The sequence below is a fragment of the Mesocricetus auratus genome, unplaced genomic scaffold (assembly GCF_017639785.1).
Source record: "Mesocricetus auratus isolate SY011 unplaced genomic scaffold, BCM_Maur_2.0 Super-Scaffold_100018, whole genome shotgun sequence".
Classification (NCBI taxonomy): Eukaryota; Metazoa; Chordata; class Mammalia; order Rodentia; family Cricetidae; genus Mesocricetus; species Mesocricetus auratus.
Genome location: NW_024429199.1, coordinates 19909842 through 19929452, shown reverse-complemented (window position 1 = coordinate 19929452; position 19611 = coordinate 19909842). Strand labels below are relative to the sequence as shown.

Here is a 19611-nt window from a genome sequence, read left to right as displayed (position 1 = left end):
ATAAATTTTAAAACTATTACTCCTAATATTATTTAGCAACATGACACTGTGCTGATTTTAGATGATGATAAGATACTGAGTTTCTCTGTATTGGAAAAAGAAAGAAGTCTTATGGGGTCAATAGTTTGTCACTCTGTTAGATCATTGGAGCCTTGAAAAGCTTCTTGCCTATTCTTCATTTTGGATTTACCCTAAATATTTAGAACAAAAAAGATTAGTAAAGAATAACAGACATATGAGTAAGATCTGTGGAATATAAATTTGGGCAATGTGTTTCCATCCTTGAAGCTGTATGTTTTATGTCTAAAAGAAGCAATTGTAAATAAAAGCTGAAATTTGTCCTTGCAAACCCCTGTTCCCACCATGACTAAAGAGAAACTTGAATTGTGCATACATTCAAATTCACCTTTAGAGAACAATACTTTGAATCACACACACACACACACACACACACACACACACACCACACACACCACACACCCTCAAGTAGAATCATTATACTTTAAGGAAAACATGTTGAAAATGGGAGAAGTGGGGTAAATGATAGACATGCAAATCTTAGAAAAGTCCTGTTAGAATGGCTCACTTGTAACAAACTAATGGAGAACATCACTCCTATGCTGAAAAGATGACAAAGAACATGTCAGTAAAAGAGACAAAACACCAACTCAGTTTTGGTCAGGATGTTTTCATGCTTCTTCTCTCACAGTGGGGCATCATTGGATATGGAAAACAAATGCTGTACATATAATACAATGTGTAAACAACAAAAAAACTAATCAGCAAGCAAGCCGCAGAGTGATGCATGAGAGTGTGGAGAATAAAACCACAGCTTTTCTCTGGAAAAGCACTTGTGGTGAAGTAGCTTTTAAAGTTTTCTTAAATTATGGGGGAATATGCATAACATAAATATTCTATTCTAACCATCTGCAGGGCCCAGTTTGGCACTATTAATGACCTTGACGATGCTGTGCACCCATCCCAACTATCTGTCTCCAGAACACTTTGCATACTGTGAAACCTAAACCCTGTACTTTCGCATCACTAACTCATTCCCTGCAGCCATCATTCTATTGTCTGTCTCCATGAACCTCTTGACGCCAGGTGTCTCAAAGAAGTGGAACCATTCAGTATAACATTATTGATATAAACATGTAAAACAAATAATCTATGATATAAAAAATAAAGGAAGCAGACTATTTGCAGAAATTGCATGCTTTTAATAAACTTTGGCGACCATATTATTCATCATTATGCTTAAGCAGAAATATATGTATATATATGTGTGTGTGTGTGTGTGTGTGTGTGTGTGTGTGTATTCCATACACAGTTCACTCCCTAGGAGTTAAGGTGTATAACTATTTCTATATAGTAAAATGTACATGCTTTCCTAGCTGAATTATAGAAGACTTGGAGTGTCAATTCTATGTTAATCTCATCTTTGCCTTGGTAATCAGGGAAATTATTCATCTATTTAGTGACATCACAAGACCAACTGGAACTCTGGCTGATTTCATGGACCTGTTTACACAGTGCATTATTTCCCAGTCAAAGTAATGATGACAACCTTGATAATGTTGAGACTTTTGAACTATGGTTGAACACTGACTAGAGTAGACTAATATTTAAGTGACTCTGTTAATAAAAGCATTAGCAGTGATGTTGAAATAAAAAAATAGTGGGGTGCCACATTCTGTATGGGAATATATCATATGATTAGAGAGAAGGTCATAGGGGCAGGTCAGATGGCTCAGCTGTGAAACGGATATACTGCCCTTGCAGAGGACCCAAGTTTATTTCCACAAGCCTTTACCAGGCAGCTGACAGAAGCCTATAATTCCAGCTCCAGGGCCCTTACCCTTCCAGCCTCTCTGAGCATCTGTACTCACACATGTACACATGCATATGCCTGCACACACACACACACACACACACACACTTGTATAAAGTAAAAAATAAAATAAAGTAGATCATGAGAGGAGAGATTATGAGAAGATTATGAGAAGGAAAAGAGGTGAAAACATGAAATGGCAGAGATGTGGTGGGTAAGCACAAGGAGAGACTATTTGAGAGGAAGAAGTTCTCCAGAAATAGTGTCCAGGGATATTGGAAAAGGCAACGGAGAAGGATCAGTGAAAAAATAGACATTATAATCCCCAAATAACTCCTAATTGCAGGTTCTATCATCCCTTTTCATCTTTTCCATTCAAATACATTGATGTGTTTATCCCCTTCAAAAGAACTGTATTGGCTGCCTAGGGATATCATAAGAAACCACATCATATTGGGTGACTTAGAAAAGCAGATATTTATTCCTTTGCATTTCTGGATACTAGAAGCCCTTGATTAAAGTGTCTGCAGACATTCTTCCTGTAGACACCATGAGAAAAGAATGGCTTCCATTCATTTCTCCCTTCTAACGAGACTCAGTAATCCCTGGAATTGTGTGGTTTGTGGAAGCATCTCTTCTGAATTCCTACATTTCCTATATCTTCTTCCATCATATAGTGCAAGCTCATCTTGTCCCCATATGACCTCCTCTTAACTGAGTCACATTTACAAAGTTCCTGTTTGTGGAAAAGGTCACAGTCACAAATACTGAGAGACTGAAGTTCAAGGTGGTTCTTTGAGAGACACAATTTGATCCTTAAAAACAGCTCACAAACAATGGTCCACTTCAGCATCCCACTTTCATCTTCTGGAAGTAAATGCTGTAAGTTGGATTTAAACAACCCTTACTTTAGTCACATTTCAAGAATTGTTTTGTTTGCCATAACTTGTTACCAACTTTAAAAAGAGAGTTTGTCTTGATTCAATACATTCTCAGATTCAAACATAATTACTCTTCACTGACTGAAATTGTTTCTATGAAAGATGCTCCAGTAAGACTGAATACTTCAACATCCTTAGTCATCCAAGTCAAAACCACTCTGAGATTTCACCTTACACTTGTCAGAAGGGCTAAGATCAAAAGCACAAGTGATGACTCATGCTGGAGAGGATGTGGAGTAAGAGGAAAACTCTTCCACTAATGGTAGGAATACTAAGTTCTATAGTCACTTTGGAAATCAATATGGCAGTTTCTCAGAAAATTGAGATATTGATCTACCTCAAGACCCAACTATACAACTCATGGGCATATATCCAAAGGATACTCAATCATACCACAAGGATACTTGTTCAACTATTTTCATGACAGTTTTATTTATAACAGGCAAAACCTATGAACAACCTAGATATCCTTCAACTGAAGAATGAATAAGGAAAATGTTCTACATTTACACAAGGAAGCTATTAAAATGGCATTATGAAATTCAAGGACAAATGACTAGAACTAGAAAAAAATCATTCTGTGTTGGGGGAAGTCCTGTGCATTTGTCAATAAAGTACTGTTGAGCCTATAGGGAACCAAGATAGGAGGGACTAGGAGTCCAGGAGAACTCTGGGAAGGAGAAACACAGAGAGTTCGAGATGTAACGCCATGGGGTAGGAGCCCAGAACTATTCTCTGGTAAGAGACATACTTAGATTAACAATTATGGGGTAATTACTTAAGTCAGAGCTAGCCAGTAAGAAACAAGCAAGGCCAACAGCTTCATAATTAATATAGCCTCCTGTGTGTTTATTTGGGGACTACAATGGGGCAGAGCCCAGGCGGCTGGCAGGAGATAAACCAAAGCGGCTAGCAAGGAAAAAGCTTCTCATAACAATTCTGAGTAAGGTAACCCAGCAGAAAGACAAACATGGTATGTACTCACTTATAAGTAGATATTAGCTGCAAAATAAAGGATAACTATGCTACAATCCACAGCCCCAGAGAGGCTAGGTAACAAGGAAGGCTGAAGGGGGTACTCAGATCTCCCTCAGACAGGGAGATAAAAGAAATTTTGTGGGTAGACTTGGTATGGGAGGGTATGGGAACATGAGGGATCAGGTATTGGCAGAAAGAGAGGACTGGAAAGGGAAAGGGTCACTTCAGGTTCATGTAGAAACCTGGTGCAAGGCAAATTCCCACTAATCTAAAAGGATTACCCCAGCTAAGACTTCTATCAATAGGAGATATTTAACCTAAACTGACCATCTCCAATAACCAGGCAAGACTTCCAGTGGAGATAATGAGACACCAACATAGTCAAACAACCTTAGACCTACAGTCTGTCTTGCCTATAGGGTATGCTGGGTTAAGGGTGGAACAGAGATTGTGGGAGTGGTCAACCAATGACTGGCATAACCTGAGACTCGTGCCATAAGAGTGATCCCACCCCTGACACTGACTGAAGCACTGCGACATAGAGATTGAACAGCCCAGAGACTTAGGATAGAACTAAGCAGTACTGGAGGGGAAAATGTCAATGTAATGATGCCTAATGATATTCTGCTATTCTCACATATTGGTGCCTAGCCCAATAGTCATCATAGAGGCTTCATCCAGCAAATGAGAGAAACAGATGCAAGACCCACAGCCAAACAGCAGGCCAAGCTCAGGAAATCCTGCTGAAGAGAAGAAGGAAAGATTATAGGAGCCATAAGTGTCAAGGACATCACAAGAAAACCCACAGAATTGATTAACCTGGGCTCACAGGGGCTCACAGAGACTGAACCAATAACCAGAGAACATGCATGAGACTGATCTAGTAGCTGGGTCTTCTTGTGGGACTCATAAGAGTGAAAACAGGGCTGCCTCAGATTCTTTTACAGGCTTTTGCGAACCTCATCCTCATACTGGGTTGCTTTGCCCAGCCTTAATACAAATCAAGGTACTTGTGCTTAATCTCACTGCAACTTGGTATCCCATGTTTTGTTGATATCCATGGGAGGACTGCCCATTTTTTTGTTTTTTACGAGACAGGGTTTCTCTGTATTGTTTCAGAGGCTATCAGTCCAGCCAGCCTCGAACTCAGAGAGATCTGCCTGCTTCTGCCTCCCGAGTGCTGGGATTAAAGGTGTGCGCCACCACTGCCCGGCGGCCTGCCCATTTTCGAATAGAAATAGATGAGGAGTGGATGGTAGCTGTGAGGAGACAGAAGTGAGTTGGGGGGGGGAGAGACAAAGAGGAGAGGATGGAAGGGAAACTGTAGTTGGGATGTGTGTGTGTGCGCGTGTGTGTGTGTGTGTGTGTGTGTGTGTGTGTGTGTGTGTGATAGACAGAGACTAAACACTACAAGAAAAAGAAAATGGGCTTCAGGCTTTCTTTTTCTTTTCTTCTCCTTTTCCTCACACCTTGGCTAAGGGTAAGCAACAGTGTGAAGGCAGGGTCAGCTGATAAGAAATGGAATGCACTTGTCCATCCAAATGGTCAATTCAAATCATCTCAGGTATTTCCCCCCATGTTTTCCTTTCCTGATATTCAAGACATAGCCTCAGACTTTCTCTCTGGTCTTTGTAACTATGCCACGCACACAAAAACATACACATATACACACTTTAATAGCACCTAAGTAAAGTCTTGTGACAAGATGAGAAAGAGCTACCTTACCACAATTTGCACTTCGAGTGGAAGCAGAGAAGTCAGTTGGTGGATACAGTTAAGTGGAGAACCATCTAATTGCTTACTACAAGGAAACTGTAAGCTAGGGAAATTCAAGCCTGTGACCCCAGCACTCCAGAGGGAGAGGCAGGAGGATTATAACTTCAAGGGAAATAAATCCCAGCTACACAGCAAGTTCAAGGCAAGTTTGGACTCTGATGAAGACAGAGATAGACAGAGGAGGGAGTGAAGGAGAGATACAGAGAGAAATAATTCAAAGCCCTCTAATGGCTGGAACCTGTTTCCTGAAAAAGTGAAATAAATGCAAATATGGCAGGTATCATGCATTACTCTCATCAGCAGAGGGATATTTCTCAAGCCTTGGGTTCACAACAGGTTCCAGTTCAGAAGTGACAGCATGTGACATACCTCTTATATCCCAAGGAATCACAATGGCCACAGCTCAGATGACCGAGAAAAGATAGATGAGGTTAGGAAGAAATGTAAAAGGGCAAGTCACAGAGCAATTTATAAATAAGGTGAACATATAATTCATCTTTCAGACCTGGCTACTTTTGAGAATAAATGGGGCACTGCTATTAATTAAGTTGGAACAGAAGGTATACACCACTGCTGACAGAGTAACTAGCAACTCGTATCACATTAGCAGAGCTTGGACTTTGGGCTAAGGTCAATCAGATATACCATGACATTTTATAGAGAGGAGTTTGTTTTGTTTTATTTTGTTTTCATGAAATTGCCTCTAGCTGAAGTACATGAAACAAATGGGAGAAGGCAAAATTACAAGCAGAAAGATCCATTAAAATCCACTATGATGGCTTCTGGCTATGGAGATAATGGTAGCCTGGATCATGGTGATAGTTGGGTGAGGACTATAAGGAAACTGATGAAACACTATTAGGCTGACTTACATTAAATTGCTGAAATTCACCTCTTTGTGGCCTATGGCGTGGAAGCTTCTCGTGACTCCCCTAAGGATTTTAAGAAAATAGACTTTTTTGGCCACAGTGTTAAACATTAATTAGTACATCATGAAATAATGATGATAGTGAGATAAAAATTATTGAGAGTATTATCATTATCAAACGGAAGATAAAGACTATACATTAAAATTGAAAACATTGAGGATTGCTGTACCTGGATATTAGGAGAGTGTTTGATCATGTATGGCTCAGACATGTAAGCAGAGAGCCAATTCCAGGAAAACAATCCCCATGAGGTCAGGGGAAACAGCACGCCACTAGACTAAGCGGAGAAATGGGAAGTCAATCAGAGAAAGAGGGCAAGCACATGGCCAGCGTTGCGAGTCAGGTGACACGTGTGACTAAATTTTAAGGTCACTGTGGGTGAACTGGTCCAGCACCAAGAGAGATTTCTGATAGTCTACTAAGTGATCCCAATATACTGGCCATGTTGATGAGTTTAATAAAAGCCAGATGTGTGCCTCCCTGGCTTGACATCACGGGATCACATGAGCTCCCACTGAATCCAAATTCCACATCAAGCGTGATCAGAAAGTTGAAATTTGAACTCACTGTGTGTTAAACGGAAGAGTAATCTAAAAATTGCAGGAATGCACACCTATCCTTAACCTAATGCTTTCCCCCACACTGTCACAGTCTTCTATATGCACTGTAATTTGCTCAACTCATTCCCATTAGGAGGGGAAGAGAGCCAGACTGAAGCAAATTTAGTAAGTTTACAATTTTACTTCACTGTTCAAACTCAAGGGAAGCTGAGTGAGAGAGCTCTGGCTCACCTCTCCCCCTCTGGTGATGAGCTGACTTCAGAGCTACTGCTGTTGTGACACCAGAAGCTTCTCTATGTTGTGGACAAGCCCAGCTTTCCCAGGCTGGCACTATTCTAGAAGCACTCTTCTAAATGCAAGGATGAGAGTTCGAAGGAGCCCAAAGTCATCACTGACAGCAATTCCTAGCCCACAACAGCACATTATCAGAAGACAGAGACTTGAAATCCCAGTCAGAACACAAAAGGTGATTTCAAGTGACACGCCAATGACAGCACACTGCTAACATGACCCAATTTAGGTATGCAGGAACAAAAAGTCCAGACACCTCATGTAAGCTGGTGAGCTTCAAAACATAATTATTTTGCAGCTAGTGTTTTCTCTTTCAAATACCTCCAGACCCAATGAATAGGAATGGAGTGGTCAGCGACCAAAATGTTTGTTCTCCATTCTCATTCTCCATTACCCAAATGGGCTTTCCAGTCACAATGCTGACATGCTGCCCAGTTATAGCTGTGAAACCTGGAATGACACTTGAAATAAAAGGCAAGACTCTCATCAAGAGAAGCAAGTGGACAAATTTCAGAGGCACTATAGAGAGTGTCAGCACCATTAGGGAGTGGAGAGCATCAGTTGGCATAACTAATCAGCGTCCACGCACACAAAAACCTACATATTTCAATTCCACTGGAAATTATATTTTAGATATTTTACACTAATGTCTTAGTTATAGTATTCATCTTATTTTGGAATTGCAAAGCAAGCATATTATCTCTCATCAAACATACATGATAGACTGGGGCCAAACTGTAGAATTTATCCAAAGTCTCATTCCTTAATTTATTGTTCTCCCACAAGGAACAATTAGAGTTTTCACTACAACTATCCAAATAAAGTCTTTTCTTCTGTAGCATCAGAGGTCCATTTTTAAACTATAAAATAACTGGTAGACTATCCACTTGCATAAACATCATTCCAAATTGTGATACAATTTCTGTCAGACAATGTACTTCACACTGGTTAAGTAATACTCCCATTGAGTGGAGTTCTATAAGACACTGCCAAGTTTACCTGCAGGGAAACACACTTCAATAGTTCTTGCACAGCATGAAGGCATTTATCATTATTCAAATATAGAAGAAATGAAAAGGTTCCAGCATTTCTGACATTATAACTGGCTTGTGGTAAACTCCTGTTAAGCACATTCAGTGGGCTGTACTTACCCTACACAATTGGAAGACAGTTTTCATGCTGTTCTGACGAGTATGAAGAGAATCAGAAGTGCTCTGGGGAAAATTCCTTCCTCAGAGCTTGCCCTATGCTCCCTGATGTCCTCAAAGAAAACCATACACTAATCCACAAAGCACAGTAGCAATTAAAGAAGGGAAAAATAGATGCGCATGCATTTCAAGGAAGGTAATGAGGTTTTTTTCCATTAGCCTTTCTGTCTCATTCAATGTCTGAAAAGAATGTTTACAAAGTGTTCTGTTTGTACCCTTTTTATTCCTTCCTTTTAAAATGATAGACGAAATTGTATGTGTTTATTGTGCAAAACATGATGTTTGAAATATTCACTGTGGTAAGTGTTTTTGCAGAAAGGCGAATGTATGTTAATTTTCAACATGTGACAAAATTCAGAGCATCAGCAGTAAGATTTAGGCCAAGGTTCATGTGAAACCAGTGTCTGAAATTAAAACAAATGGTCTCCTATCTTACTTACCCTTATCTCTTTCATTAAACAGAATCTAGAAACAAAAACAATGAAGTATGTTGGCAGAGCTGTTCATGGGGTTTGTTAATTGGCTTTGGTGGTGGTGGGGGTGGTACTCTCCCCCACTTCTCTGTGGTACACATACATTAGGCTAACCATCCCATGAGCCTCTGTAGGATAGAGGCATTAGCCTGTCCCCAGCTCCCATATCACCAGGAGTGTTGAGAATATAGATTTATGCTACCACATCTGGCTTTTACTTGGGCTCTGGGGATCTGAACCTCAGAGAGTAAAGCTTACCCAGCAAGCATGTTTACCTGATGAATCATCTCTGTGGCCTGTTGTTCATTGTTTTCAAAGTTCTGGCTTCTACTTAAAACTGTCGATGGGTAGTAGTGTCTTTTCTTAGGGTTTCTATTACTGTGATAAAATACCATGACCAAAACCAACTTCGGAAGGAAAGAGTTTATTTCATCTTATAACTTGCAAGTCAATCATCCAGGGAAGTCAGACAGGAACTCAAGACAAAAACCTGAAGGTGGGAACTGATGGAGAGGCCATAGAGGAACATTGTTTAGTGACTTGCTCCTCATGGCGAGGTCATGCTGATTTCTCATACGGCTCAGGACCACCTGCTCAGGGCTGGCACAGTTCCCTGCCCTGAATCCCAACAATCATTGATTTTTTTAAAAAGGTACTACAGATTTGCCAAAAATAATCTGAATGGAGGCATTTTCTCATTGAGGTTCCCCTTCCCAAATAACTCTAGAGTATGTCAAGCTGACAAACGATCAACCAGGTCAAATTGGTACATGAAATTGGAGAGAAGGCTATAATTTTTGTTGTTTGCTTTAAAATAATGTTTGAAAAATAATATGAAAATATAAATGAGTAACATAATTAATTAAGAACATGATTTAGATGATATAAGTTAAAGCACATTCATATTCAAGATGACTAACTCTGACTCAATTGAACATTGTTTTAGCACATTCACAACCTTCATCTTAAGACTCAAGTAAGAAAAAATTTATCTGTGTGATACATATTTGAACCATTTACCTCACACAGGTCAATCACAGATATCCATGAAAGTTTGCTTTGCTATTTTCCTATGAGCTATGCTTTAAAACTACAGCCCATGAAATAAAACATGACTGTGGCAAATTTTCCTTTTGAAATGAGCATAGTTATTTTAAAATTAGATATGCTTGAGATGGCACTGTGAAGTCCTGAGCCCAGGAGCTATGTTGAACTTGAGGGAAGTATTACATATATACATTACAGAAGATTACACATTCAAATTACACAGGTCAGTACTTTACATAAGTAGTGCTTCTTTGTTACTCTTTATCCATTTACGTTTACCTTGCTGGTATCAGCTTCCACTCTGCAAATAAACATGTACAGTTTTCCAAAGTGGAAAATCAAATGTACCTACATACTATTTAAATAGTATCTACCCAATGATTTGAGGATCAAGTTAAAAGAGCATCTCCAAACTATGGGATTTTTTTGGTGTTTTTGGTTTTTTTTTTTTGCTGTTGTTGTTGTTTTGTTTTGTTTTTAATTTCTCATGGAAACTCAGAAGCAAACCTCCAGCCATGGAAAACTATTTTAAAAATAAAAGCAAAAGCTTCTTTGTTCCATAACTATTTGGGAAATTATTTCATCTACCAACCTTGAGGGCATTAGTTTTACTCTTAAGTTTTTCATTTCTACATCTCTACACTCCTTTTGCTGCTATTTTAGGTCTTTTTGTCTAGATTTACTCTTATTCTCACAGTCTAAAGCAACAATTGCATACAATGGCACCTGCATATATTCTCAAATGATATTGATACTTTGAGCTGTGATATTAAATTACACGTCTCTCTCTCTCTCTCTCTCTCTCTCTCTCTCTCTCTCTCTCGTGTGTGTGTGTGTGTGTGTGTGTGTCTGGTCTATGTAACAGATGACTCTTCTTTTCCCTTGTAAATAACGCTCAATTATAACCTCATTTCATTTAGATTACCTGTGGGCTGAGGTAATTCCATAACATAAAAATATGTCTATGCCTAGCATATAGTGCCCATATTTTATTCCTAATAAACACTGTCTAATTTGCTCTGAGAGCTTAACACTGATTGCTTTGCTATTACAGTGGCATGTACACAATCGAGGATATCACAAATCTATTCCAGAAATGGAAATACAGGAGCTCAACCATTGTATTGCAGTAAGCTACAAGCACAGAGTTTCTAAAAGAATCTCGAGTTAACAGTGACTAAATGCAAATTATGAAAGTGACCTAACGACAAAGAAAATACAGCTTACATTTGAATGGACATTTATGTCAGATAAAAAGGCATAAGAAGAAACTAAGGAATCTATTACAATTATCTATTTTCATAATATGTCACATAGAAAAAAGATATCAAACAAATAAATCATTAGAATAATCAATAGTCGTAGAGAGCTGCGAAGTGCCGCACCCTTAAGATGGTACTGGCTTCCGCCTCTGCTAGCCCGACAGCAAGTGCTCTCTGTGATAAACAACTCCTTATTTGGTCAAGGCTGGATATCAGGCTTGCTTCCTCGTATGTGGACCTATCGGCTGTCGCCACATGGCTTACCGGGGTTGGCTGCCCAAGGGCCTTTTTAAGCTGTGGGCGGGCACTCCCTGGGGTCAGAAGATTTTGTTCAAGGTCCTGAATAAACTGCTTGTGAGAAGGATTCCTGAGTCGCGTCTTCCTTGCTGGTCGAGGTGGTCGTGACAAATAGTTGGGTGAGTTTGGCCGAATTTATAGACTTTGAAAAGATATTGAAGAGCTAAAGAGATGACTCAGCTTAAAAGCATGTGCTGTTCATATAAGGGACTGGATCTAGGTTCTTAGCAAACACACTGGATGGCTAAAAACACCTGTAAAGTAGATCTGAGGGATCAGATGCCATCTTCTAGAAGGAAACCTGAATGTATACATGGACAAATGTGTGGACAGTTAAAAATAACGTGTGAAAAATCACACGAAACCTCACCCACTCATGCACACACCTATGCTCATAATAAAAAATAACATTTGAAATGATTTTGAAGTATTTTTTCTTTCTAGATAGATTTAATTATAAACTAGAATAGTAATAAGCCTAAATTCAAGTATGGATTTTTATTTTAATACTGGTAATTCTGTCTCCTTGGTTATCAGGCTCAACCTAATTTATCTGTCTGTCTCATTATTCACACCCCACAACTCACTATTCCTTCTCTCTGAGTTGCTTTGTTCCTGGTATGCCCATCTTAATTTCTCTCGTCTATTAGACTAAGTACAAATTGTATCTCCTTTGTAATACTGTCCATATTCCTATGAAATGAAAATTCTTCTCCCTCAGAATTTAAAAACACTTCAATAACCTTATTAAAACCACCTCAATATACATTGTGCTTGTGTTTACCTCATTATATAGATCCAGTTACTTTTCTTTTACTAACATAATTCTAGAGGGAGAAAATTATGCCCTTCTTATATTTTTATCTACGTTGCAAATTTCTTTTCTTACTTATAGCGCCTGATTCCAAGCATTACTATTTAATAGGGGGATCTTTTTTTCTGACGTTTATATCTTTCCATTGCCTAACCTGGGAGAATAGTGCATGTAAAATAGATGAAAAGAAATGGAAAAAAGTATTTTTATTTGGAGCAGTGAGATGGCTCAGCACGTAAAGGAGCTTGTCATCCTCAGAACCCACATAATGGAAACAGAGAACCAAGTCTTGTATAGTGATCTATGACCTCCAGTTGAACACTATGCTACCCATACAAACACACACACACACACACACACACACTTTAAAAAGCATCATTTATTTATTTTGTGGCATGTAACTTTAGCAGATCTCTTAGAAAAATGTTAACTTTGTCAGTCTCTTAAAAAGATAAAATCTTCCCATATAAAACAAACTTTTTACTGTTACATTGCAAAATTATATAAATAGTATCATACCTTGGTTTTGAAAAAACAAGTTTCTCTTTGGTTATAAGATTAAACAACATCTTACATGAAATCCATGAATTTCACTCCTAAATGTGAGAAATTAAAACATTTCTACAAAGTAATTATGAATATCAACTTTATTTGAAGAAGTTAAAAAGTATAGTCACTGTGTGTGTATGTCACTAATAAGCAAATTCAAATTAAGATACATTTGTATATAGGTAACTCTACGAAGTTAGAAAGAACAAATGTTGATGAACAGAAATCATAACCTTTTAAAATAAGTTTTCAAATTATGTGAAAAAGGAAGACCCTAATGAATACAGAATTGGATGGCCCGGGTTTTGGAAATTCTAGGACAAATGGAAGTTAATCAGACAAGAATTTGAAGACTATAGGAGGACACTGCAAAGGGCCAAAGAGGGGTCACTGGAAAAAGGGAAATGTTCTACTTCTTGATTGGGGTGGTGGTTACATGAGTGAGTGTACTGTCAAAAAATCATATGCTTTTACATTTTACCCAAATTTTATTAGGTATAAACTATGCCTCAAAAGGTTAATTTAAAGCAGAAAGGGTGCCTTTGTGACATTTGTAAGTATCCCACAATTCAGAGGAGCTGCCTGTCCTATTGTGGAGTTATAATTGCAACAATGTGAGTTCTCAGAAACTCTCAAGAATAGTTGAGACAACATGAATAGGCTGTCTGGCACATACTGGGTACTACCCCTGAGAGAGAAGAAAAAATAGTCAGAGTATAAAAGCCAAAAGGAGATGAGAGGTCTGAACTCAATATGCAAACTTTGTCTTGCAAAGAAGCTCTTAACATCTGCATATATGTGTATAATCTAAACAATTATCAAATCATGCATTAGAAAGCAACAGTGGTTCAACTCTAAGTCCTTAGCTAGACTAGGGCTCTAAATAATAATCACCGAAAAAGGTAATTTGGAAAGTAGAATGGTTTTGTATGTATTTCACAGGAAACTATAACCCAGAATACAACATTCAGTAAAGAAATATCTAGGGTTTATCTGGTTTCTAGGACTTTATATAACCATGCATCTAAGTGAGCAGCAATAGCCCGATTTCCTTGCAAACAGCTCATTATTTCATTCAGCTTCCTAATTCCTTCAATTAAATTTCACATATAAGCAAATGAAAACCATGCATAATTTGGAAAAGAGACATTATTCTGTTAACTCTCACACATACACAAGAAGAGTAATCGTAAGCAGCTGTCTTTCTTTTAACTAAATTAACAATGCTTATTAAGCTCTGGCTTCTAGATGCAGAATAGCATGCTTCCTGTTAATATGCTTGGTTTCTGACCTGACAATACTGCTTAAAAACTCAGCAGGAAACTCAACTCCCACATATTGCTAGCTAGGGAGAGAGAGGCAAAGGAAATCATGTTGTTGGAAATTAAGAATGTTTATTACAACCTGCATCAAGGGCATCTCTGCACTCGATCTGTTGCTGTGAATTATGAAGAAGATTCCCTCAGAACATTCTGAGGAACCCGAGGCTGTGGGCGGCATACTGATGAAACAGAAAGCTGCCTTTTGAGGGAGCTACTAACTTGGTGACCCTTTTCTCTCCAGAGAATAAAGACAAGAGCTGTGGTACGGTTTTAACACAAGGTGCTAGAGGGTGGTATTGAACTGGATAAATTCTTAGAGCTCCTCCCATCACAGTGGACTGAGTAGACAGGACTTGGGCTTTGGTCTCTGATCTCAGACCCTTGAAGCAATGGTTCCAGAACTGACAGTGTTAACCTAATTATAAGGCAAATGTCCCTGCTGGTCCTTCACTATAAGGTTCTTTCAAGCCAAATAAATAAATAAATGAAATGAAAAAGATTACTGAAAAGGGTGAGCCTTCTGGGGATGGATGAGATTCTAGCATCAACATTTCAAATTCAAGACCATTGCATTTATCTTTTCTTTTGTTGCTGCCTTCAACCCAGATTTCTCACTCTTGGTCCACATAGCAACATCTTAAACAATGCATTCCAAAAATATTTAATCCAGGGAAAGATTCTATTCCCAGTAAGCTCTGTCCCTTAAACTTGGGGAATCAAACTGATAGGAGGAGAGAGAGAGAGAGAGAGAGAGAGAGAGAGAGAGAGAGAGAGAGAGAGAGAGAGAGGGAAGGAGGAAGGGAGGGAAGGGAGGGAGGAAGGGAGGGAGGGAGGGAGGGAGGGAGAAATACTTTGCATTTCATATGACAGACTGTCTTGTAACCTGGCTGTTATTGAACTACTGGAATGGAATAAGACATATATACCACAATACACAGCTACATGTTGCTGGAGGTCAAACCCAGGGCTCTGTGCGAGCTTATTAATTAGTCTACCAAGTTTGCTATATCCCAACTTGTCTACCAAAGTTTTGATTTTTTAATGTATAGAATAAAAGAATATTGTGACAAAACTACAATTATATCTTAAGATCCACAGAGGCTTTAAGAAAATTTGTAATCCATAATTTATCTCATTTTTGTACAATAATTGCAACTGTGCTGCAAAGTATTTTCAAATGATTTCAGAAAGAAAAAAAATCAAGTCATTGTGAAACCATACAATGAAATTTAAACCAAACTCTCTCATGTAACACCTATATAAATCAATGGTCACCTCTTTAAAGCAGAATTGAAAGTACACACAATGCATGTTAATGCACAATATGCAAAGACACTAAGATCTGCAACTCTCCTAAATGTCAATGGTTCTCTAACACACTTATTGTGGAGTCAGATATAATAAAACTCCATTTATAGTGGAGCAGAATGGAAGTCTACATTATGTCAAAGGAATGTCATGTACAAAACCCAATTCCAGTAATAGTGAATGGCTTACAAAAAGATTTTGATGAAGTAATTTCATTGTGAGACTCTGGTATCATTCAAATATACATGCATATTTTAATACCAATAATTTTCAAAGTTAATTATAATTTATTCAACATCCTATTATAGAGAATCATGCACAAACCTATCATAAAAGAACAAAGTGTGTTAATAAATAAGACAGTATAGACTCTAATTTGTTTCTAAGCATAGTTGTGAATGGAATATAAAAATGAATTGTGCAAGTGAATGAGTGATAATTATCTTAAGCACATGATAAAATGAATATATGCTTTAATCTGGAGAGTCTAAGATATCAATATATTTTACTACATTTTTAAAAATCTGACTTTTAGATTAGTTATAGGTATGATTCTAAACAAATCCTAATCCTATCATGTCTATATTGTTTTACTGATATATTTTTTTCATATTAAGTTCCTCAGTCTTCAACTGTGTCTTTCAGTACTGAGGGAAAAGTCAACAATTAATGTAGGACGAGAATCCATGATTGAGTTGTAAAAAACATGGAGTTCTATTTCCTTCTCATTATCAGTCTTTCACTCACATTTACTATTGATTCCCTTTACTCCAGCTGTGGGTTACACTGTAGTATCCATCTTAGACGTAAGATGCAAAGGCTAAACCTCCATGATGCCAGATCCTATACAGATGTAAGCAATATTATACCGATATGGTGGAAAGGAAACTTATAATGAATATAAGTCATGGTTTTGTGTTATTTATCCATGAAAATTAAATGTTACATAGTTGCTCAAGATCAGGCATTTAATTTGTAGGATCTGTGTTAGTTATCAAGGTAATGTTTAACTTTATAACTCTGGATATTCAAGTTCAAGATTGGGTAGTCCGATTGTCTTGGGAGTCTGGCAAGGATAACAAACCAGGGGAGATTTTTTTGGAGCATATACATTTGAAATCAATAAAATGAGAGCAAATAAGGCAAGGTTCCACAATCCCCCTTGCTGGCATGCCACCTATGATATAAGGATGACGTTCCAGCCTCTGAATGGGCCACAATACTCCTCAATCCTGCCACTCTAGAGACCTGGGTTTACAAATGGACCTTTGAGATATTCATCCAAGCCACAACAGACACTATCTGTATGTTATATTACCTGATTGTTAAATAGAAAATTGATTAAACTGTATCATCCCAATTCTATGTCCTAGAGGAATATTTAATATAAACAAAACTTACCAGCAGGCTAATAATTCTTTATCTGGCTACCGAATTTTTCAGTATTTGGTTCATTTGCCTTTTCAATCACATTACCTTTCCTTTACTTGTGAAGGATTAATGATAAGAATATAACAATTAGAGCATGGTGACAGGACTCATCAGAGGCAGAAATAGATGCCATGCAAGTCTGATGACCCGAAATTCATCCTGGCTCAAAAGCGGGAAGGAAAACACTGACTCCCAAAGTCTGTCCTTGGATCTACATGCATGTACAATGGCACATGCACATGTACACTCACATGTGCAACAAATGCATACACACATGCAATAATGATAAATAAGTAAAACAATTTGAAATGGTGTGACTTTCTGATTTATTTAAATTTGACACTAAAAGTTGTTGCCTAAGCTTGGTGAGGTTAGAATTAATTTAATGAGGAAATAGTTCCGTTAGTTAAGTAAAAAACACATAATTCTGAGACTAATTCTACCTCTTCTATAATCTCAGCATACAAGCACATTAATCATGAAGGCTAAAGATTTAAATTCATAAAAAAATGGGTGGCTTAAATAGGTCACTTAACAGTGAGTTTGACTGCTATCTAAATGTGTTAAATGACCAAGAATTTTATACCATACATTGTGATCACTGATGCTAATGTGACTGATGCAGTCAGACAATGGTGATGTCACCAATTCAATGTGGAAAGAATGATGTTCAAGCCTTAATTGAGAAGTGGAAGAGGCAGGTAGCTATAGTGAATGATGTGCTGAAAAATGGTGGTGTTTTTTGATGGCTTGAATATTTTAACGAAGCATAAAGTGGGAATCGCTTTGGCATGCAATAACAAACAACTGAGAAATGAGGGAATCATGTCTAGGCATTGACCTTTAAATGGAGGATTTAGGAAGGAGCCTGACCTGACATTTACATCACCTCTTAAATTTAAATACTTAACGAAGACATCTTATTACAGTAACCCATGATCTTACCCCTTCCCTACCTGTGGCAAGCTTGTTTACTCATGTTTTCTAAAATGAGTAAAAATTTGTACCTGCTTGCTTTGAATAGAATCACGAATTTCAGTCATCCCCCTATTTATTTCAACAACCACAAGTATAAAAAAAAAAAACATGTTCTTTCCTAAAAGTCAGCTGCACCATTTCTCCTAGCTCATCAGTCTTCCCTGTGACATTGTCAGCACCAGCTTCTGTAGTAAGGATACAGTAGCAGCAAAAACTAGGCGTGATCCCTGCTGTCAAAGCTCTTAAAGTGTTCCACTTTCTGTTAATTTGCTGTCTACAAGAAAACCCTTCCCTTGCTTCCAGGCCAGCTCTGATTTACCTTTGGCCTTGAAAATCATTCTGTTCTTTAAAAAATGTGTGCTACATTTATTGAAATAAATTTTTAAAGTTTATTTATTGCTTCTTAGAAAGAGTCTCAAAAATCCAAGGCCAGCATCCAGTTTCCAAGGCTGGTCTTGAACTCCCGATCCTCTTGTCCCTTTCTCCTAGACTACTTGGATTACACTCATACACTCCAACATCTAGATTTATGTAGTGATGCACATTGAACCCATGGCCTCCTGTAAGCCAGGCAAACACTCTGACAAACTGAGATGAATTATTAGTTTCAAATCTTTTATTAATTAAACATAGTTCACCCAATTGACTATTATGAACTGCAAGAAAAAGACCACATCTAAAGTTATGGTGTGAGCTGACATATTCTATAGGTCTGTGGCAACTTTAAGAAATTGTTTTCTGGGTCCTGGGGTGGGGTGGGGGAACTCTGTGGTGTTTAAGAAGAAACAACAAAAAAAAATGGAAACAGATGCCAATCAACTCAATCCAAGTGAGTTATTTATATTCTTTCTCTACAATTTACATCTTAAATGGGTTTTTTGATCTGGTCCATTGTAATTCTCATCCACAAAGGCTTCAATTGCCTAACAGTTCTGATTAAGCCACGAAATATTCATTTCTAATCCAAAGCTTAAATGCTGTTTAATTCTCACTAAAATGTCTAAAGAAAAAAACTAAAACTCAAGAAGTAAGATTTAAGGTAGCCTCAGCTTTAAAGTATTTTCTTTATCATATGAGTAGTACTGATAATGATCTTTTGTAGATGCCTACATGTGTGCTAGTATTTATAGATATTATACATTAAACTCATCCAGCCTATCAAACCACACATAAAAAAGAAAAAAAAGAAAAGAATTGCTTTCTGGTGGAGTTAAAAAAGTTTAGTTACTACATGTTTTTCTTCTGGGTACCTGACACATGTCACACTAAGCTAGACATAAACAAGAAGAAGGAGAAGAAGAAGAGGAAGAGGAGGAAGAGGAAGAGGAAGAGGAGGAGGAGACAACGATGACAACAACAAAAGTTTTATCATCATAAATGTGGGGGATTGTTTCCTATTTGCTAAACTTCTAAAACCCCTTCTATCATTCTGTAGCGAACTGTTGTAGGTTAGTCTGAAATATGAATGGCATGGTCGTCTCTTTTTTTTTTTTATTCTCCAGATTTATTTTGGTAAAAAAATCAGATATAACCTTTCAAAAATTACATTAATGTTTAACATGCATTCAAATCACTTTCTTTTTTTCCAGTTTAAATTTAGATAAGAAACGAGGTTG

At 37.7% G+C, this 19611-nt stretch overlaps 1 protein-coding gene across 3 annotated transcripts in view; it reads right to left on the bottom strand.

Annotated features, from left to right (window-relative positions):
* Positions 1–19611, bottom strand: part of Lama2 (laminin subunit alpha 2) — a 549107-nt gene that overhangs the window by 515755 nt on the left and 13741 nt on the right. The window lies entirely within an intron of this gene.